This window comes from Coturnix japonica, chromosome 2, assembly GCF_054131305.1.
Source record: "Coturnix japonica strain WE chromosome 2, WE-NBRP24, whole genome shotgun sequence".
NCBI classification, from domain to species: Eukaryota; Metazoa; Chordata; class Aves; order Galliformes; family Phasianidae; genus Coturnix; species Coturnix japonica.
The window spans coordinates 24341201-24363613 of NC_140664.1; the positions used below are offsets into that span (position 1 = coordinate 24341201).

The 22413-nt window shown below is 37.1% G+C and overlaps 1 protein-coding gene across 15 annotated transcripts in view; it reads right to left on the reverse strand.

Moving 5' to 3' along the window:
* The window catches only part of RALYL (RALY RNA binding protein like), a 360553-nt gene that overhangs the window by 155516 nt on the left and 182624 nt on the right, over nucleotides 1-22413 (reverse strand). The gene's annotated exons all lie outside the window — the stretch shown is intronic.

Genomic DNA, 22413 nt, shown 5'->3' on the forward strand with positions numbered 1-22413 from the left:
AGGTTTCCAGAGAAACCTCAACAAACTCAAAAGGTGGGCCTGAGTGAACCTAATGAGGTTCAACATAGCAAAAGGCAAGGTTCTGCACTTGGGTTGGAGTAATTCTAGATACATATACAGACTGGGAGAAGAACGCCTTGAGAGCAGTGCTGCAGAGAAGTTGGTGGTCCTGGTGAATTAAAAACTGAACACGAGTCAGCAGTGTGTTCTTACAGCTCAGAAAGACAGTGACATCCTGGGCTCTGTCTGAAGAGGGGTGGCCAGCAGGGACAGGGAGGTGATTGTCCCTCTTCACTCTGCCTTCATGAGGGACCACCTGGAGTACTGTGTCCCGGTCTGGGAACCCCAATACAGGACAGATGTGGTGCTGTTGGAGAGGGTCCAGAGGATAGCCACAAAGATGATCAGAGGGCTGGAGCACTTCCCCTATGAAGACAGAGTGAGGAAGCTGGGCTTGTTCAGCCTAGAGAAGAGAAGGCTATGGAGTGACCTCACTGCAGCCTTCCGGTATTTAAAAGAGGATTATAAAAAGGAGGGGAATCAACTTTTTTACTAGGGTAGATGGTGACAGGACAAAGGGGAATGATTCTAAGCTCAGGGAGGAAAGATTTAGATTGGATATCAGGGGAAGTTCTTCAAAGAGGGTGGTGAGGTGCTGGAACAGGATGCCCAGAGAGGCCGTGGATGCTCTGTCCCTGGAGATGTCCAAGACCAGGTTGGATAGGGCTCTGGGCAACCTGGTCTAGTACCAGATCTGAAGGTTGGTGGCTCTGCCTGTGGCAGGGTATTGGAGCTTGATTATCCTTGGGTTGATCCTTCCAACCCAAGCCATTCTGTGATTCTATGATTCTATGTCACCTGAAGACAATGTAAACTTTCATAACCCTCTTCAGGTTAAAAATGCCTATGGACAATCACACAAAGGAGTGACACTCACAGCAGTCATAGCTTTACTAACTGCGGACCTGTGGGAGTATGATGCTCCACCACGCTTCTTCATTGGTTCACCATTAAGGTACACCAAATAATCATGCCTTGCACATGGCACCATAAGAAAATAAACTTCTGGCATTCAAGGAAATCTATTTGGAAGTGACTGAGGAAATCCATATTATGTAATGGAGGTCTGAATTGAAAACCTCTGTTCCTTAAACAACACAAGAATTTGCTTTGGGGAGCACCCTAGTATTGAGACAGGGCTATTAGGATCTTCAGAACAACCCTGAAACTGGAAATATGTGGAGATATCCCTGTATTTTCTTTTCTGCCATCTATCAAATAATTTGGTGTATTTTTCTCTGTCTTTCTCCTGTTGAAACAGAGTCAGCATATTTCAGGCTGCAGAACTCACTTTCACCTTCCCTCAACCACAAACTTACACTGGCCTGTCACAAACTTCCCTATGAGCCTCTGTGACTGATTAATGGGAAGGAACAGATGTCCAAGTCTGTATCCATCACACCAGACAGCTCTCTATGTTATTTACCTGCATGACAAGCGTGGCCCTTTCTCATGCTAGAGAGCCCAGCATTTGAAGGGAGAGCATTGTATTGACCGAGCTGTCCACCTACATCTATGTGCTGAAAGTGCACATTCACTGCTACACCTGCAAGGAAGTAACTAATTATAGACTGGCACCAGTGCCTGAAAGAGAGCAGAAGTACTACCACTGTTGTAAATACTCTTTGAAACAAATCCATGTTTGCTTTTCCTTTTAGAAGTGGAGTATCACTCATGTAGGTACTTAAGTGTTTTAATCTGAATTTGGCATTTATTCATAGTTTCCACACACATTTGAATATATTCCATCACTGAATATCTGAATAAAATGTATGGAAACAAACAAACAGTGGCAAGACTTTATGGCTTGATAAGCAGCAAAAAGAAAAAGATATCATGGAAGCAGCAATGTATGATGATTGCTCTGTAAGTAATGCCTCCTATTTTATGTTGGCTCATGACATTAGAGGCATATGTTGGTGGTATGGCAGTAGAAGCTGAACTTTTCCAACAGTATTTCGTTGCACGTTCATGCCATGTGACAGATGGCAGCAGAGGAGCAGTCTCACATAACAGCATCTGACATGAAAGTGAGTATGAAGCAAAGTTGTGTCACTGGATTCATAAACGAAGAGAAAATGGGACCCCCTGACATTTGTCAAAACTTGCTGAATGTTTATGGAGATGAAATAGTGGATGGGAGCACACTGAGGTGGCCAGTGGTGCATTTCAGCAGTGGCAACAGCGACATGAAGGACAAGACACATTTTGGACATCCATGCAGATTTTTCTGAGCAAAGAATGCAAGCTTTTGTTCATCATCAGTAAAAATGCATAGCTAATGGTGGTGACTACATTGAAAAATACTGGTTTGTAGCCGAGAATCTCTTCTATCAGATTATGGTCTTAATATCTGTTGTGGTTTCCAGGGAAATAAATAGGAGGCACTACTTTTGGGATGACTTGCATTGGGTTATAATTGTACTAACTTTAATGACCCACTTGTAATGACTGCTGGCAGAAATCAATTTTTGCCCACTTTTTCTGGCCACTCAGGAGAATATAAAGAAGACTTACTCATCCAGTTCTAATTGAAACAAGTCCTTTTTGTTCAAGAATATCTACAAATACATTTGTTAAGTAACAAAAACACATGGAAAGCTTTTAAGTCTGTTTTTAAAACTTTATTTTTATTAATCAAATAAGGGAAATTTTACTACATGTAAAAGGAATTATAAAAGCAAATGACCCCAGTAAGTGCTGCACTCAAATAAGTAACCATTCCTGAATGAAGTACTATTTCATCCTAATGTGTTTTTGAATGGAAATATTTTCTTGAAATTCATTTGAACAAAGTTTGTAGTCATATAGTCATTTCAGTATATTATGTGAGTAATAATGTACGTACTAATTAAGAATTTTACACCTGTTGTACTTATATTTAGGTATAGGAAATCTTAAGGAACATGGAACAGTAAGAAAACAAGAAGGTATTTTAGCAAAACCAATTTCAAAGCCAAGCACTTTCAACAACAACAAAATTGAATAACTGATGTTACACTTATTAAATTACTTACTATTTTTCCCTTGTTTCTAGCAACAAGGGAAACATAGAAAGTAACTTGTACATGGATGAAATGAATAATACACTGGCATAAGATAGCCAATGAGACTTCTATTGCTTAACTGCCTGGCAACAGCTGTTACCATTAGAATCCCAACAGATCTTTGGATGATTTTTTTTTTTTCCTCTTCTCCCTCTGAAACACATTTCATTTCATAAAGTTGTGTAAAAATAATCAAGCAAATTTGTTTTCTACCTTACTGTCATATTTGAGCTTGTATTTTTTTTTCTTGTTGATATTTGTTTTCCTACTGACTGAAAACCAATCATTATTCTATTTTTAGTCTTGTGAAAAATGTCTGTGCTTTCAAATCCATATGAAAATCAGATTTTTTTTTTTTTTTTTTTTTTCTGATGAAAAGGACTAGTTTAGACTTTGCAGAAGCTAACAGCCTTATAATTGGGGCACTCAGTTGAAAACTGAGAAAGACAGATTCAAGTCTCAATTGTATCAGCCTGACTGGGGACTTCAATCCAGGTCAGTACCCTAAAATAGTAAGATTCTTGCTTTAGAGTATGAGTCTCTCTTTCCTCACAAAAATGGATATATTTTGAATTTCCAGGGGAATATAGGGAAGGAACCTATCTTTAGCCAAGATGACCTTTATGGGCAAGGTTTCATGGCAACTGCTACGGCTGTGCTTAAAATCCTCAGCTTTACTGTCTGTCTTTTCCAATTTTAAAACCCATAGAAATTATTTCTTATAGTAACTTCTCAGAGGAAGCCTACCACAGTGTCTTCTGGGTTACTGATTATAAAGAGGAATAATCTAAGAATATGAAGTGGTCTACAACAACAATTTTCAATCTAAAGCACACTGAGTGTACACATACTGTTTTCTTCTCCAAGTGTGGCTCATGCACAGTTAAGAATCAATTCCTTGTGGATGTGCAGAAATGCAATAATCCAGAAAGTAGATCTCTTGCTCCTTATTCTGTAAATCCATGTTTAAATACCTAGAGGAAAAGGAAGATCTCCAAATAAACACACTTTCACCTCTTAAGTTCTCTCCATTCCACCTCACAAACTTGCATACACGTTGTCTACTAAGATATTTGTCAGTTTCCCAGTGAAATGCTATGGCTAAAAGAGTCTTTAAGTAGCCCAATTGGCAACCCTTTTTTCCTTCTTTCCAGGAAGTAGCTCTTTTGACACACTTTAAGTATGAGTACAATAGAGTCATAGCTTTTATTACAGAAGAAATATGCTGAGTGGTAGTCAATTTTTAGACCAAATGATATATAAAGGTCATGACGAAAGAAAAAGTATAAAGCTTTTATCTGAATAAAGATCTGAATTGAGTTCAGTCAAATGAACAGTTTAGCATTACAGGTACATTAAGATATTTCACCAGGAACCACTCTGGCAAATGTTCATTTTAACTCTTACAGATGGCCCAATTACCTTTATTTTGTCCTAATCACATCAGAAAACCTCTTGGAACTTATATTTCTCTCTTTAAATAAAAGTGCATCCTGAAAGATTACCTCAGTTCAATGGTAGCATCATTTTGTTTATGAGCTCCATATAGTAAGTAAGTTTCTGGCTACAGACATTTTGCAGTGATCTTCCAGGAAGTCCATTCTTTTCTGTGGCTATCCTTACTGTTTACTTAAAGAGGTAGACTGTATGATTTCAAATCCTTCTTATTTTTTCATTTGTAGGATAAATTGATGCCATACCTGAGTGCTCTTCATGAAACTAGGTTCGTTCTTGAGCTCAATGAAAGAAAATCTGGTTTTTCTATGGAGACTAACATTATCTTTAAACACATTCACAGACATTGCAGAAGTGATAGGCAGATTGAGCCTCATGTGAATGACTTTTGTGATCAAGAGATGCCTTCTAATACAAAATCTTTATTAAGAAATGAACATCAATAATCACTAGTTCTAACTGTATTTAAAAAGAATAAATTAATTATTTAGGACAGTAGCAGATTCCTTCTCCTAGTTGAAATGATTCAGTAATAAAATAATGAAGCAAATCTGTGCTTTGATTCCTGTAAGTGGTATTTCAAATTAGAGCTGGATCTGGTTAATTTTAATAGAAATTTTGAACTATTCTTTACTCACAGACAGTGGCTGAAATGTTCAAAATATCCAGAAAATATATTTTATTTCTAATATTATTTGCAACCACTAAACTAATATCCAAAGCAATTACACTGTTTCTATGAACTCTTTCAGTGTCCAGATAAAGATTAGTGGTGAGCGGTATCATGCCCCAGATTTCTGTACTGGGACCAATGCTTTTTAGTTTCTTCAGTGATATCAAGTGTGAGATTGAGTGCATGTTCAGAAAATTTGCAGATGTCACCAGGCTGTGTGATGTGATTGACACACCTCAGGGATGGGATGCCACCCAGGAAGACTTAAGACAGGCATAAGCAGTGGGCCCAAGTGAATCTCATGAGACCCACCTAAGCCAGTTGAAAGGTATGGCACTTGGGTTGTGGCAACCCCCACTATCAATACAAACTGAGGGATTAAAGGATTGAGCATATCCCTGCTGAGAAGGCCCTGGGGGTGATGGTGGATAGCAAGCTAGACTCGAGCCATCAGTGTGCCCTTCAGGCCAAAAAGCCAACCATATACTGGGCTGCATCAAAAGAATCATAGCCAGCAGACAAAGGGAAGTGATCCTGCCTTTTCCTCTGCACTGGTGTGGCTACACCTGAAGTACTGCACCCCGATGTGGAGTACTCAGTAAAGGAGAGATCTGGACCTGTTAGACTGTGTCCAGAGGACGACCACAAAAATGATCCAATGGAAAAAACTTTAAGGATTGAATGAGAGAGATGTGGCTGTTCAGCCTGGAGAAGAAAAGGCTCCAAGCAGACTTGAGAGCTGCCTTTCAGTATCTAAAGATGGGCTAAAAGAGAGAAGGGGACAGACTCTTCAGCAGTGTCTGCTGTGACTGAACAAGGGGAAATAGTTTCAAACTAAATCTTTTAGACTGGATATAAGGAAATAGTTTTTTATAATAAGGGTATTGAAGCACAGGAACAGGTTGCCCAGAGAGGTGGTGTATGCTCTGTCCTTGGAGACATTCAAGACCAGGCTGAACAGGGCTCTGAGCAACGTGTCCCTTTTCATTGCAGGGGAGTTGGACTAGATGACCTTTAAAAGTCCCTTTCAACTGAAATAATTCTATGATTCTATTAAAAGAAAATTGAAATTAAGAAAAAAAAAAAAAAAAAGAGTTGAATCAGTTTTTGGTATGGCAGGTATGGCTTGGGAATAAAATATCCAGAACATGATACAGAAATACTGCCATCAATAGTCACAATAGAGAAATATTTGTCAAATCTATCCTACACTCCTTTCAGCAAAATCAAGTTATACCAGATCAAGACTGATATTCTGTCAAATAAATGCAAGTTTAGGTGTGATGAATTTATTCCTAGGATAGAGCATGTGTATTGAGTCTGACATGCGTGGGATGTATCAGCCCAACTTTATTTCAGTTTCACAGATGGTTCTACAATGAAGCCGAATGATTTAGCACTTTTTCCATTCAGGCAGATTATCCATGCAGGGTGCATTCATAAATTTCAGAGTTCCCGGATGTGTTGGACTTTGTGCACAAATACTATCAGATCATCTTCTGTCACTGTCCTGACTTTGAGCTTTAACCATTTTGGGAAACTAAAGCAACAGCAACCTTTAACATGGCAAGTGCCACTGACATGTCAATGGCAAAGCAGAAACTGGAAAAACATATGTGCAGATTAAGGTACTTGGCCTGGACATGATGGCAGTATACTGTGAAGGTGATAGAATTTGACAATCCAAGTAAATGATGTTGTCCTACCTTTATTTATATATGTATATATAAATAATTTTTTTTTCTTCTATTTAGTGATAGCACTGTTATTATTTTTTTCCCCATTAGACTCCAGGTTCCTATCTCTTTCTCCCAAAAAGCAGTTTTCTGAAGGTATGCTTGAGCAGAAAGATTGGACTTAGAATATATTAGGAGGTTCTTTCCAACATAAACTATTCTGTGATCCTGTGATTCTACTGGGTACTCTGTCCAAGGTGAGTTATTTACATTCTGCTCTGCTGGACAGTCAGTGCCAGGCAAATCATCTCTCCAGTTAGGCTACTCAGAAAAGGGCCTATCTTTGAAACACCTACCTCCTAAATGTATGTATATCTCTTGAATATCTCATATTGTAGCTTCAGCAAGCCCTAGTGTTTGCAAAAGGATTCAATTGCTTAAAGAAAATGGTGCTAAAGAAGGCCCTTGTGAGGATTACTTCTTGCTTGCTGAAGATCATGCACTGAGAGCTGAGCCATGCTGTGATATGCTCTTTGTGAACTCTGAACCAGCTGGAACATTTATTTTTGCATGGTGATTTCATTCATAGGTGCAGCATGTAATTGTGCCTGAGGGTCACACAGGTGCGCATCACTGTGGACAAGTTTAAACCTAATGTGACAGGGTAGAGCAGCCTTCCAAGCATACTGAGAAATAAATGTCTTTTGGATCTCTGCCTCTTTCAGTGTCTAAAAGTGACAGTAGTTCTGGAAGCAGCAGAAGTTCAATAAAACAGCAATACTGCTGACTGTATCATCTGAGGGCAGATGCAATCAGTGGAGAAAAAAATCCAAGGATTATGAATTCTTAGAAGTCTTTCTTCTTTGCCTGTCTCAACCTTCCATTAACCACTGCTAAAAAATTCATCTTCACTCACCTTCTTATCTTTCAGAAGACCCTGAAGTGAGGGGAAAGATTATTTAGTGCAATTTGAGAGAAACGTTGAATGCTATCGAACAAGACATTTACCAGTCTTGTTCACTTGACCACTACCAGTCGGTAGTGTTCTCTCACAATTTAGCAGTATCATAGAACTTTTTATAGAATAATGAAAGAGAACAGGTCTAGATACTAAAGAAGTGAGTTTCTGAAGAAATTATCACATTTGAATGGGTTTTAGCCACTCTGTACCCTTAACATCTTTCTGAAAGAGAAGTATTACTATACTGAAGGAATTTAGTTGTTACCTATTGTTTTTTGGGGTTATTTTTGTTGCATCTGATTCCTACATTTGCCTGAAACAGCAAGGAAGGGCAGATAATGACACTACTGAGATGCAGTTAGTGTCTGCTAGCTGTTCAATTAGCTTATAAAGCAGACTGTTTCCAAATTATTTTCCTCTCATTTTCATCACTTGCTATTTCATGCCCTCTTTTCAACAGTATCCTCTAGCATTTTTCACAGCTACCTCCCAGCAATCTGCATAAGCCCACAGCTTTTTTAAAGATAAGCTTGCACTTCCCTACTTTACATTCCAGGATGAAAATGACTGAGCTGCATTCACTCATCTCTCTCAGTGCCCTAGGCTACCAGCTTTCCCTATTTCCCCAGTTTCTCTTTTCTTTATTCTTCTATGCACACTTCTGCTTACCACAGGAGGGAAAGGACCACTTTTTTTTTTGAGATCACCCAGTGACTCCCCATGTTATGACTTGTACCACACAAAGAAAGAATCTGCAGGCACCTGCAAGGCTGCCTCTGTTGCTCACTCACAAGACAAGCAACCAACATGCTGGATACGCTTCCTTTTTTTTCTGCTGTGGTTCAGTCTATCTAGTCTCAAGCACTAGATCCGATACTGAATAAACCAGAGTTTAAATACTATTTATAGGGAGAATTGTACTCTATAGAAATAATCTCACATATCTAGGTGAAATAAGTTTTCTGGAGGGGAATTTAGGAGAAAGAAGGGATCAATTTACACTGTTGAAACTCAAGGATATCTATGACTTAATTTATTGTTTTCTCTTAAAATGCGAAAAACCATCATCATTACCAGAATGGACCACACAGAGAATTAAAGATGAAGCAGATACTTGACATGAATGGTATGCTACAAAAGTTATAAATACTGTCTAATATCAAAAGCATAAAATGGTTTATAGATTAGGAAAAACAAATAAACAAACAAATAAAAGAAAAAAATAGTTTTCAGTTAAAGGCATCAGTTTAGCAAAATCAGTTACTGATTTAATAGAGCAGAACACCTGAATTTTAATGTATACATTTTAGCTTTATTTACTGACACCTTGTAGGGACTGAGGAGAAGTGAAGAAGATGCAGAGTATCAGGCCTAGGCCAAAAACATCCGTTCTTCCCTCTACCCATCAAATTGTCTTGCCTATAGTTTTTATACTTATTTTCATGGTTCTTTAAAAATAACTCCTTTTGTCATCTGCCCTGGCTGTGCAAACCATGGTCAAAGAGTGCTTTCCTTCTGCTTTGCTGTGTTAAGTTCTATGGACAAAATGTGCCTGTCAGTGAAGAATGCTTTGAAGGTGCTGATTCAGCCCTGGGGGTGTAAGTACAATACAATAGTGGTAGGTAGCAGTTAATAAAAAACTTACCTAAGCTACTTTTTATACAGCTTGAGTTTATAGTCACAAGGGGGCCCTTGACAGATCTACTCTTATGTCAGAACAAACACAAATGAATATAAATATTCAACAGATAAAGAGCGTTGCAAGGAAAAAGCAGGCATATTCCCCTTGCAAACTTAAAATCCATAACTACTTTATGGCAAGCACATTTTAAATTTAATGAACAGAACGGAAGGGTGATGTATGGTGTATCTTAAGGAGCCTAAAAATTCCATTCTAGTAATAGATGCCATACAGAAGAGTTTAAAGTTGTTCTGGAATCTATCTAAAGAGAAAGGACAGAAATGTTAAATATTTCATTCAGGTTGGCTTGCCGCTCCTGGATGTATTGACCTTACTCAGCCAATGGCTGCCCTGGGAATGAAACCATACTTTCCTGCAATTGTCAGCTTGACCTTTGTACTGACAATAAAGGAAAAAGGAAAATCTTTGGAAAGCCTCACTTTTTCAGCAAGCCTTGTTGAACAAGACTGACTGCCAGATAAAATATGTAATCTGTTCAACATCTGACACAAACTTATATTTTCCATTAGTGCAAAGGGAATAGTATCATATAAACTAAAATCAATAAACATACTAAAATAAATAAATATAAGTAAATAAACAAGGCAATTCTAAAAAGAACCTGATGAGACATAGTCAGAAATTCCTTATTCCACATTTTTCCAGCCACTACTTATGTATTGCATTTTTTTCAAATGTCCTTTCACCCTCACATCACATTGTCATTCTTTACATTTAAACAAGTTCCAGTCAACCTGAACTAGTGTCTGGAATATGTTTTGAATGTCTGCATCATTTGCAGCTGACAGAAGTTCTTGCTCCCGAGGGTGACTACTGTTGGGCCTACGGGTTGGTGGGAAGGACATATTGTGTGTCAAATTAAAACATTAGGATTCTTCCACCTTTTCTGAGTATGAAGTCAATGAAGAATTTTTACAATACCTTCAGTACACAACATGACCACAGACAAAGTTTTTGACAAAATTTGCAGAGAATGGGAGCAAAATTACAGGAGCAGAACCAAATCAATACTTGACAATACCAGAAAATCACAGGCATCTACATTCAGTTCAGAAAAAAAGATGGGAGAAAAGTGAAGGGGACCAGACAAAATGCTACTACTTTCACAATCTTCTGTAAGGCAGAATTTCGTCTGCTAAATCTTTATCCTGTGATTTCTAAACTGCCAGGCTGTGGTGGGTTACAACATAAACAGAGAACTCCTAAAGATTTCTGCTGACTGGCAAAATCACTAAGAGGCATCCACAGCTATGAGAAAAGCTATGGGTGTGTTTTCACCCAGATGTGGGGCTGGGAGGGGTGCAAAGCTGACTGAAAGGCACAAAATGATTGATGTGGGGCTGAGAAATGCATAATTAATTAGTGTTGGTATACTAAGAATACATAATAAATTGATGCAGGTCTAGAGGGACACAGATTAATTAATTGGGGCTTGGGGAGAAACTGGTGCTGTTAGTACCATTGGGCAATATTTCATGCAAATATGTGTAATGTTATGCAAATTAAAAATCTGTTGGGGTTTTTGTGTCGTAAGATGTTGGCAGAGATGTGCCTGCATTGTTAAATAAATCCTCTTTGCAGATACAATCTTACTACAACTGGGTGAAGAAAGGAAAAACATATTTCCAAATACAATAGCTGTAATATTACATATTAAAAATACTTTTTATCCAGTTACATACAAAAGCATATTGCTTTCCAGATATGTTTTATAAATGTGCAGTGTGCTAAATAGCTAACTGAAAAAATAATAATAGTAATATAACATTTCAAATTAGTTGAAGAACACTGCGTGTCTGAGCTCTCATCTTGCAAGTTCTACTGCTTGAGAAGAGAAATTACAGGATGCCCATGAGGGGAACAGCATTTCAGGGTAATGTGAGAGGACTGTAATTGCTGCACTCTGGTATAAGGGGAAGAGAAATACTCCTGGCTGCAACTACTAAAATAAGGTTCTGAAATATGAGGGCAGTAAAATCCTAATCTTTTCTGACCTGCTGTCAGCCCAGACACACAATAAAGAACCATAAGGGATTAATCACTTGAGGAAGGAATTCTGGAAGAACTGTTGTATTTTCTGTTAAATTTTGCAAGGCTTCTCTGAAGAGAAGAAATTCAGGGATGTGGTGGATGTGTGATCACCAACTGATGTACCGCAGTAATTTAAAGCAGAACAGGGCTACTGAAGAAGAATGAGATCACTAATAGAAATTTCAAGAACTAGTGATTCTAGCAAGAATGACACACTTTTTCCAAACAAATTTGATTGTAACCTTTTGCAACAGGGTTAATTTCATGCTAACAAAAAACACTTAAGACATTAAGATTGTATTAAGGTAATGGCATTATTATGGGTTTTTGTTTTGTTTTGTTTCATTTCGTTTGTAACTTTTTTTTCCTAAGGACAAATAGTTTTATGGCTATAATGGTCAGAAAGCTGAGTGGAAATATGTCTCTGCTTGTTTGGAATGAAAAGGTATATTACAATAAAATCAACATTATGGTCTTGATGAGGTAATCCTTTGTTTTTGTGGCACAGAAAGCTAAAACAAGATTTATCTTATTAACAAGTTTTCTGTTTTCTCACAGATTTTTTACCAGTCGTTAATATCTACTTGAATACAAATAAATAAATAAATAAATAAAAAGAAAAAAGAAAAAAGAAAAAAAGTGTTATTCTGTTGTATGAAAAGATCTGTTTTCTGAATCCCATCTACCTCACCATTAATTTTATCGTAAAGGCCACAGGGAAAATGCTACTATTTTCTGCTGGCTAAATGAAACCAAGCTTGTCATTAGGTGGTTATTGCTAATCTAATTTTCAAAGGTGCTGACACAACAAGACTATTTGTGTAATATCTATGGATTTGTTGTTAATATCAGGCATAAATCACTAGAGACCTTAATAAAATTAAATACCTTCCTTTTTTTTTTTTTTCATTTTTTTTGTTTTTGTTTTTCCTTGATTTATTTTATTTTTCCAAACAGATTACAGAAGCTCCGTCTTTGCAGGTTTCCATCAGTAATCAGGACAAAGCCCTGGGCAAACTGATCTGAATTCAGTGTAGTTCTTACTTTAGGCAGGAACTTGGGATTGGTCATTTCTAACATAAAACAGTCTGTAAGTCTCTATGTTGCTTCTGAACTATTTCAGTAGTAAAAAGAAATGTAATTAGCATTTAGCAAAAATACTTTTGGTTCTTCCTGCTTTTGTATTTCCTGTTAAGTTTATAACTATTTATTACAAGCTAAACTCTTTTCCTAAAACTACAACTTACATTCTTTCTTATATATTTTAATAGACAATTTTCATTTATTTATTTATTTATTATTATTTTTCATACAGAACTCTGGAGCAACTTACCTAAGGCTTGAACAAGCTAATGTGAAACTGTCTAAAAGGCATCTACAACTGTCAGAAAGAATATGTACATGCCAAAGCTGCAAGGCTCTTAAGAGATCAATATCAGTTAACCAATTTCTGTGTAGACATCAGCCCTTCACCAATTTCTATGCAGAAGTCAGTACTCTAATACAAGGAGAGAATATCTACATGCGGATGTCTCTATCGTTTACCTCAAAATCACTTTGGCTGAATGTGGGCCCCGATGAATTCAGATTATGTAAACATCACAGTGTACTTGCATGACAGTACTGAAATCTTCGCTACATCAACAAAACTGAGGTACTTCACCTCTCATTTACTCCCCCAGCATGTTTCTGTGACTTATTAATAATGACCTAATAAACTTGGACAGATCAGCAGGACAGAGTCTAGTTTGGTACAATAGATATCAGAACTTCCTTAGATTAATTCTGGGGTGAAAAATGACATCCTTTATGATAACATTCAACACTTACTTCTGAAAATTTGATTAAAGCTTTTGGTAAACTGTTTCTAATTTTTAGATAAATGTGATCTGTTTTGAGGTTCACTTGTTCTCACTTCATCTTCCAGCCTTCAGATTTTGTTACACCTTTTTATTCCATGCTGAAGAACTCATCATCAAAGTGTTAGATGCTATGCTTAGAGAAGTAACAATTCTATCAATTTTTCTATTTATTTGCTATTTTGATATCAGTGTCCTGTTTTCTTCATCTCCAGGCTGAGCATCTTTGTGCCATCTAAAGAACTCATCACTGATCTCTGTTCTTTTTGAGATTGTGAGAAGGAATGATTAAAAATCTGATTCTACTATGAACTGCACAAATGACATACACTCGCTGTGCAATTACTTCACACTTACAAGTCTTTTGAGATTTCTTTTTAATCCTATTGGCATTTGCCATAACAGTGTCATAAGACACCTTCTTAATCAAATTTCCACTTGGAACGAATCAAGTACCTTGCAGAAATTTGTTATATCAATTCAACATTATTACCTAGTGTTGGAACACACATTAGAAAAAGGGATGTATCGTGCATTTCTACAGACCTATTTTCATTAAAGTCATGTTGACATCAGTAACATTATCCCCATGCTCATCCTTGATTAGTCAAGCCCTGTGCTAGGAATTTCATTACTTGTCCCTTACAGTTTAAAACAATAAAACTGTTATTATGCAACCTGGCCTTTTTTTACCATCTTGAATTATTTACATAAAATTCAAATTCTTCTTATGCTCATGGGGCTGATCCTTGGCAGAGAGGCCAGGATAGCAGCAAACAGGACAGAAAAAGTGTAAGGGTGGTGAGGAGTGGGACACCAAACATCCTGGGGAAATATTTGCCCTAAAGTAATCTTGGTAAAGAGGAAGGCAGACATCCGTTGAATAAAACAACAACCAAAGTATTTGGTTTAAATGACTAAGCTAAACAGCAGTACATGTGAAACATGAGGATTTGTAGTGAGTGGGACAAGAAGGGAGTAGGGCAGGAGAAGGTCTGGTGGGATTCTGTCAGATATGGCCCCATGGCACTGGGTGCTCTGCCTGAACTTAGCAGCATAGGCTCTCCCTAGGAAATCCCAGTCACTGCCTTCAGATTTCCCACGGCTGGCATGGGGCACCCTGGGACCTGGACCCTGGACCCACTGGGTCACCTCCTGGGAGCTTCACCCGACTTTGAGATGGTGAATAGTTGGTTTGGGCACCCACATCTTTCAGATCACAAGGCTGCTTTGCTGGGATTAGCTTTAGGAGAGGATTGAGAAATCTTAAAGCATTTGTTAACATTTAGTGAATGTCAAGCATCCTACTGCTGATGCTGGTATTGGTAATGAGTTCAGATTTGTCATTAACAAAACAATAAGCTGCTTCAATCCTGATTTGCTTTAAATTATACTAAGTGAGCCATTAATTTCTGGGAAAGTTCCACCCTTCTGTAAATTTAACTTCTTGCTGAAGATAATCCTCAGAACATTAGTAGTTAAGATCCTCTCTGGAAAACTTCCCCATTAGTTCTTTAGAGACAAAAATTAATTTGACCTCAGGATTTAAAGATAACTTTTAAACAGCTCTCTTATTTTACAGGTTGGATGAGGCTCAGGGCAATCTGATCTAGTACTTGACCTAGTTGGTGGCAACCCTGCCCATGGCAAGAGGGGTTGGAACTTGATGATCCAATCCAAGCCATTCTATGATTCTATGAAACATGTAACCTTCATTCAGTGATTCTAATGTATCTAGCAATTTCCAAACACAAAAGGAAAATTCCTAACATATCCAGCTACATTTAAAACACAACAAAAAAATAAGCACACACATTTATGCCCAGGAATTAACTGACCGCCTTCTCTCAAATTCTCTATTCTTTATGCTTTAGCTACTCATAAACCCAATATTTCTTCATCTTCTATTGTTTAAATCACTACAGCTTTCTCAAGTTATGTTTTTATGTGGCAATTTTAGACACACCAGCTTTTTTTCATTATTATTCATTTTTTGGCAAGTATTGAAATATTTTAATTGTTCTTTTTAACATTTTCCCATCTCAGCTCTTTCTCCAAATTGAGCTGACTCATCCCTATTTTCAAGGTTTATGAAATTGGCCCTTATGGGCAGCAAATGTAATAAATATGATCAGTTGGTGAGCATTCGTATTTAAACAATCACTGTGCCTTTGTTCCATAATTGGTTCTTCTCTATCTATCAGTACTGATATATTTTTTTTCTGCAACAGATTCTAGATTTAGGAAATTGATTTTCTGCAACAGATAGAAATTTGGCTTGGATTCAACTTAAACATGAGAAGACTCAGTGAGGTCCTACTTTCTGCCTTTTTACAAGATTCGATACATTATTCTTTCTTTGTATTATTTAATATAAATAAATAAATAAATCTAGATTCTTGAAGGAAACTAAGACAGTATCCTTTTACTGCGACATCAAGAGCATAATAGCATGTAGTCTGAAGGAAGTCTTTTTGAATCAGAATGTCATAATACAGAACCCAGCATTCTACTTTCATTCTAGATGCATTAGAATGGGTGCCAAGCAATCATTAGTAAGCACTTTTCATGTCTTGGCGTGTTTCAGAAAATGCTGACTTGATGAATGGTTAGATGACTAGCTTTCATTTCTGTAGACATAAAGAAACCATATGCCAGAATGAGTAAAAAATATGGTAGCCATCCTTTATTTGGGATTTTCATTGTCTCAGCTCATGAATTTTATAACTTCTTATAAATTCTAAGAACAATTTGACATTTTGAGCTAGTATCACAGAAGATTCCAGTGAATACTAATGAACTTGAACTGAAATAAACATGCCTACAGTGGTGATATAGTTCACTGTTGAAGTAACTCACTATACATGTACATATTGCATACCATCTTGAAACAGATGATTTGGGGTACTGTTGGTAATTTAAAAATAGTTGTTAAAAAAAAAAAAAAAAAGAAAAAAAAGAGGATTGCCTTTGAATTTCTATTGCTGGAATGTCCTTTGCCCTTTCAGAGAAGCAAATGGATGGGGACAAGAAGCGCACTTAACTTCTGTGATAGCTAAAACTGCTGCCTTGTTCCCAAGACTGGGGGTAAATTCATTGGTACCTGCAGTGCCAGTCTCAACCCTGAACTCAACCACATTTTGGGCACTCCTTCCAAGACAGTGCATAACTCCAGAAGGAGAAGACATGAAGATACAATAAATCACAATTCTTCACAATTTGTTGTTTGTTGGTTGTTTATGTCACTTTGCTCCAACAAAACTGAATGAATATATATATATTTTTTTCATTTTTCTTTTGGAAAATGAGAACACAATATTGTTATTACAAGAAAATTGAATTTAATGTGTCTCTTGTCATGTCATCAGTTTTTCTCTATTTCTATTTTTCTTTCTTCTGTTTTTTTTCTCTTTCTCTCTCTCTCTTTTTTTTAGACATTCTTATACTTCAGAACTTTTCTTGAATCAATGCAGTTTGCAAGTGCTGGTGGAACAGACCAAAATTTCTACTTCATATTGCACAACAGAAGAGCAATTAAAAAAAAACAAACAAGCAAACAAAAAAAACCATAACCACTTTGATTATTTACATCTAAAAAATGTCATTTTTTCCTGCCTTTTCTTCTTTGACAGCATGTGGATTTAAATGCATTAAAATCAAAATTTAAGAGTATGAAAGAAATAAAGCTGCAGTAAGTGTCAATTAACAGAAAATAAAGACCATGGAGGCAAGTGTGTGAAAATTCATGACTGCATTACCAGCTGCTGCAATGCTGTTCTGAGTGTTAATTTTATCTTCTGCAATTTGATTGTTTACATTCAACTTCTTTTTACTACTTTTGAACAAAAACTGGCCAAGAAACAAAATGAACTACAAGAAAGCAAAAATCTAGAACAGTGACCATCTCCTTGCTTGTAAACTAGCCTGCCTAGAAGTAATTCCAGCAACTCAGTTTTCATGTTCCTTTGAAAATGATATTACGATTGCTACTCCAAAAGTAAAATCTCATATTTTATTATGTTGGCCTGCACCTTCAGAGGCAGATGCTGGTTGCATGCTACTGGTGGTTGAACCTTCCCACCATTATTCTGTTACATTTTGTTACTGTGTGAAGGATGGCAGAAGAGGGGCTGTCTGGCACAGTGGCATCTGACACAGAATTGTATATGAAGCAAAGGCATGCCCCTGAATTTCTGATGTGGCAAAAATGTTACCTGTTGGTTTTCACTGACACTGGCTGAATGTTTATAGAGACCAAACAGTGGATATGAGCACTTTGAGGGTGGTGCCTTTCAGTAGCAATGACAGCAATGTGAAACAAGACACAATCCGGATGGCCATACACAGTTGTCACATAATGAAATTAAGTGTCTCAATCAGCTCATCAGATTGATGGAATCCAACCAGGGCACTGAGTGTGGAGCTGAACATTGGCTTCAATGCACTGGAAACAATATTCAAAACATTGGCAACAATAAAATAGTGTTTGCAAAAAGTTTGCGTCATGTCTGTCCTGAAAAATGCTAACACAGAAACATCAAGAACACTGTCAGGATCTATTGAGCCAATACAAGGCTGAAGGTGACAGCTTCCTGGATTGCATCATTACTGGTCAAGAGTCAGGATGCCACTACTACAAGCCACAGTCAAAATAGCAGTCCATGGAGTGGCAATGTGAATCCCCCATTGAAGAATAAGTTCAAGAGAGCCCTCAGCAGGTAAAGTGATGTGCACTGCTTTTTGGGATTAGGAAGGGGTTGACCCGTTTGCAATCACTGGAACAGACCATCAACTCTGACTGCTACATTGTGATGCTGACTATGCTGAATGCTTCAACTTCCAGCATTAGGCTAGACAAGACAATTTTTAGCCTGCAACACAGTAATGCAAGGACCCACATGATTTTGAAGAGAAGTTGGACTAAATATAGTCCCTTCCAGACTAACTTGTTCAGTAATTTAATGATTCTATTACAGAATTAGATCAAGAGATAAAGTCTAGCTGAACAAATCATAGAAAACAAAACAAAATTTGAGATGTTGTTTTATCTCATAGAGTACACCTGAAACTGCTTCAGAATTTGTGAAGCAATGGTTTTCTGTAATTTTGTAGCTACTATAAATTTGCTTGGTTCAAACTTCCCATTTTTTACACAAAGTGTGTGTTTCTTGCCTGAAAGACTAATTAAACAAATATAAAGTTCATGAAGAAAACTTAACATAGCAATAAAACAAGAAAAAATTGTATAACTCCCAAACTAAAAGACTTATTCCTACACTTCATACTTATTATAGTTCTGTTCCTTTCCCTTTCATATTTGCGTGTAGCATCAGGAGCAAAATGAAAGCAAGTATAAGAGACTTAGAATTTTCCATTTAACTGCAAATAGTAGAAGTGGTACAGATGTCTGCAGCAAATTACCACTGCAGCCAATTTGAAATCATCTTTTTTCAATGAGATTTTAACAATGCTTAGGAATGACTATGATCATAACAAAAGTGTTTGAACAATATCATATCAGTGAGCATTCACATGGGAGAGAAGTCTAGATAAACAAGGAACAGAACTAGGCTGAAAAAAAAAGTCATAAAATGCTGAAATGAGATCTTTCTTGTGGTAGATGCTGCCGTGCAACAATGTGGGGCATAGACATATCTGTGTTAACCAGCTCACAGGATATCCTCAATTGCAGCTGAAAGAAAAGTTGTAGCTAATTCTCACATGGATTAGTTATGAAAATGTTTGTATTTTTTTTCAGACCAAGACAGTATAAGTTTTCAGTTCTCTACCACCTGACGGGACTCATATTCCTTTATACTAAAATTTTATATTAAATACCAAAGTTTATACTAAAAAAACCAACACCCTACTTTTTCAGCTTGCCTTTTGAAAATGACAAGTCCTGACATAAAAAAAAACAAAAAAAAACAAACCTGCAAGCAGTCTGCTTGAGCTGCCATCAGTTTTCCAGGAAAGGCTGAAGTTGGCCAGTTAAGCAGTTGTAATGATTAAGAATTATAGTTTCATTAGGGGAAGGAGAAGCAGTATTGTAGAGTTTGAGCACTTCACTTGGCAATCTCTCTTTTTGACTGTGAATTTCACTTTGTCTTTATAAAATACTGAAAAATAATTGTTTTTTTACTAAGATGTTAGTATTAACTTTTCCACTTATGTTTATGATTTTTGACAAAGTTTTCTGTCCTTTAGAGGGCTGTAGGACAGAGCATGAAACCTGAGGGTGATCCTTGAGGAGAAAGAAACAGAATACCTCTACTGTATTTTCCTTAGGTGTAAAAGGAAATTAGACTGAAGACATGAAGTGAAGTCTGGGACAGCAAATACACTTTAGCAAGCATTTCTAATCTCAGTTAATAATACTTGCATTTTATCTGATCTTGCTGTTAAGAAGAGAAAGAAAGAGGGTGATCACACAGATTTCTGCCTCCATGAACTGAGACTACTTTATTATTTATTTATTTATTTTGCTACAGCAGGAGTCTTGTGGGATGAGTATTAATAGCTATACATTATTCTCCAAAAGCCTACAGGATGTTGGGAGAGGAATCTATTTCATGGATTTAACAATTACAGTGTAGAAGACTAATAGCAAGGCTGAGGTTTGCTGGATTCCACAATTTACTAAAATAGCATTACTCTGTTCTGTCATACTTTCTATTCTGAATACCTGATAAAAAGCAAACATACTTCCAATTGCAGATTAGAAATGTAAATATTATCAAGGCAGATTTAGAAGATAAATCATATGACTTGTGTATTTCCTCTACATCCTTGAGCAGACAGATTAAAATATTTCCATGTACCTTTTAGAACAAGGTCAGCTTTTAAAATGTTTTAACAAAAGAGTGAGAAAATGTGGAGATATGACATGTAGCAGATGTCTCATAGTCTCATAGTCTCATAGTCTTGTGCGGGTTGGAAGGGACCTTAGAGATCATCGAGTCCAACCCCCCAGGATTTGAGCCTCTGTGTAGCAGAGCAGCACTTCTACCACTTGCACCACAGGGGGGATTCGAACCCAGGGCCTCCGCTGTTGCAACGCAGCATTCCTACCACTGCGCCATGATGTTAGAGTGTCACGGGTTAAACCATGACATAGAGGCATCAACACAGGTGATACTTGGTCAGCTACTGAAGAAAGTATTGTCAAACTATTGTCAGACTAAATATTTCTATTTGTAGTGAAGGAACTGAACAGAATTTAAGTTGAATCAACCTAGATTAAAGAAAAAATATGAAGATGTAGAAAACATGAGACCTCCTAGGACTAAAACAACAAAAGTTGCAGAGTATTCTAGAGATAATTTTTGTATTTATGTACAGTACATCCCACATGAGGTGCTAAAACAAATGGTAAGAGAGAGCCTATTATGACTGCAGTGTTATCTTTCCATGATATTATGACAGCTCAGAATGAAATACAGAACAAATTTTATCGAGATACATGAGGAGTAAATGCTGAAGTACTGAAAACTTCAAGGCAATGTTGGCTGAGATTCTATAACAGTACTTCTGGGATTACAATGGATACGTCTGATAGATTCATGACCAAGTAAATATTTTTTTTCAAGTGCATCTGAGAGTGAAAGTATAGCTTTTTATGCAACCCAGTGGTGATGTGACGAAGGAAGTAGCACTTAGTGCAAACAAGACCCTATGTTACACACACATCAAGCAGCAAACAAGAACAAAGAAAGGTCTTGTAATAGCATGTTGACTATGATATTAGGATGAAGACATAGTCCAATGTATACATGTGTTATATACATACACTGTCTTGATAGTAAGCTTTCCTTATGAGAATATTTGCTGATAGCAAGTAGTCATTACTAATGCAAACAAGCATTATTCAGAACACAAAACTTTTTGACAGGCACAACTCTATAATATTTAGCAATATATGAAGTGTTTCACAGAAGATCTCAAGCAATGAAAAGTTAAGATATTCCCTCATGGGTTTATCTGATAGCTACAACTTATTTCTCAGTATGTACTTAGTACTTTTCTGAACATGCGGAAGTTTTAGTTCTGCCAGAATGTCAGATCTAAATTCATGTTTTGGTTTTCATTACTTCAAGTTATCAATCCCAGTAAGAGTGAAATAGAGTATTTTGTTACATATCAGGTGTAAAACTCACTCATTCTCATTCTAGTTATTGTCAGCCTATGAGAGTGGCTCATTCCATTAAAATATGCTTTTAATTACATGATAAAACATTCATTTTACCCTTCTGGAAAAAAGCATACATTAGTTGTGCAATGCTGTCCTGAACAGCTGATTGATGATTGTTAAAAATAACTCTTCTTTCCTTTATCAGTTGCTTTATATGCATGGATAGACCCTGAAATCGTTCACATCAGTGTTACTATAGGAAGGATGAGAATACTGATTAAAACAAACAAACAAACAAACAAAAAAAAAATCAATCAGTCAATCAATCAATCAATCTAACAGAACTGCAGAGAGACAACTAGGGTCTTTTGGGGTACAAGAACATTAAGTCAATTGGATTACACCACTGTATCATAGAACCATAGAATCACAGAGTGGCCTGGGTTGAAAAGGACCACAATGATCATCTAGTTTCAACCTCCCTGCTATGTGCAGAGTTGCCAACAGCCAGACCAGGCTGCCCAGAGCCACATCCAGCCTGGCCTTGAATGCTTCCAGGGATGGGGCATCAACAACCTCCTAGGGCAACCTGTTCCAGTGTGTCAATATCTCTGTGTGAAAAACTTCCACCTACAGTCTAACCTAAACCTCCCCTGTCTCAGTTTAAGACTGTTTAAGACCTTGTAACATAGTTGTGGCTGAGGTCATGATGAACTTTACTGATGTAACACTAAGCTGAGTCATGGTTCTGGCTCAGTTTGACCTGGTCCTGTGACTGCAGGGACCCATGGACTCCTGATCTGGAAGGGAAGGAAGAG